Source organism: Octopus bimaculoides, chromosome 1 (assembly GCF_001194135.2).
Source record: "Octopus bimaculoides isolate UCB-OBI-ISO-001 chromosome 1, ASM119413v2, whole genome shotgun sequence".
NCBI classification, from domain to species: Eukaryota; Metazoa; Mollusca; class Cephalopoda; order Octopoda; family Octopodidae; genus Octopus; species Octopus bimaculoides.
The window spans coordinates 89,473,358-89,474,471 of record NC_068981.1 but is presented as its reverse complement, the minus strand read 5'-3'; positions in this window follow the sequence as shown (position 1 = coordinate 89,474,471).

Genomic DNA, 1,114 nt, shown 5'->3' with positions numbered 1-1,114 from the left:
AAGACTGTTGCCCAAGGTGCCACGCAGTGGGACTAAACCTGGAACCATGAGGTTCGTAGCAAGCTACTTTATTTCATAAATATTTGCCATAAAGGCATTACAAAGAGGGGACATTACAAAGAGGGAACAAGGACAGACAAACATAAAAGGGGTGAAGTAGCTGTGTCGATTAAATATTTACAATTTTAAATATACAATAAAAATTGGATTATATTTACAATGTTCGATTGAAGCATTGCTCATTACAGATGCAATGTGTAATGGCTTTCTTGAAGGATAGGCATCCGACCACCAGGGTAGACCCCTTGCTTTTTCTTTCCCTTGTTTTTGGCTCCCACTTCCCTGGTGCCAAACACTCCCAGCTTCCTCACCACAGGCTCCCATCTTCTCATGAGTCTGTCTCGTGACAGATACCTTTTCTCCAGCCTGATCTTACTACTGAGGTGGTAATAAAAAAAAGTTAACCCCTGGCCAGATACAAAGGTATCCGTCACTATGCCTCTTACACGCGTCTTCACACAGCCACTCCTACACTTAAGCATACTTATATTTTATAAAGTTTTACTAGAAAGAAAGAGGAATGTCACCAGAGGACATTCATAAATATCATTCAAAATTTAGCGTAGCTGTTACTAAGGTGATATTGAAGTAGTTGGGCAAGTATATCTTATTGTCAATATTGTAAAATGTGGTACAATTGTTGTTGTTGGGTTGAAGTCAGGTTTGACACCGTTTCTCTATTACTATCAATCAATAAATATAAATAATCTTAATATACATTACTCTTTTACTCTTTCACTTGTTTCAGTCATTTGACTGCGGCCATGCTGGAGCACCGCCTTTAGTCAAGCAAATCGACCCCAGGACTTATTCTTTGGAAGCCTAGTACTTATTCTATCGGTCTCTTTTGCCGATCCGCTAAGTTACGGGGACGTAAACACACCAGCATCGGTTGTCAAGTGATGTTGGGGGGACAAACACAAACACACACACGCACACACACATATATATACACATATATACGACGGGCTTCTTTCAGTTTCCGTCTACCAAATCCACTCACAAGGCTTTGGTCGGCCCGAGGCTATAGTAGAAGACACTTGCCCAAGGTGCC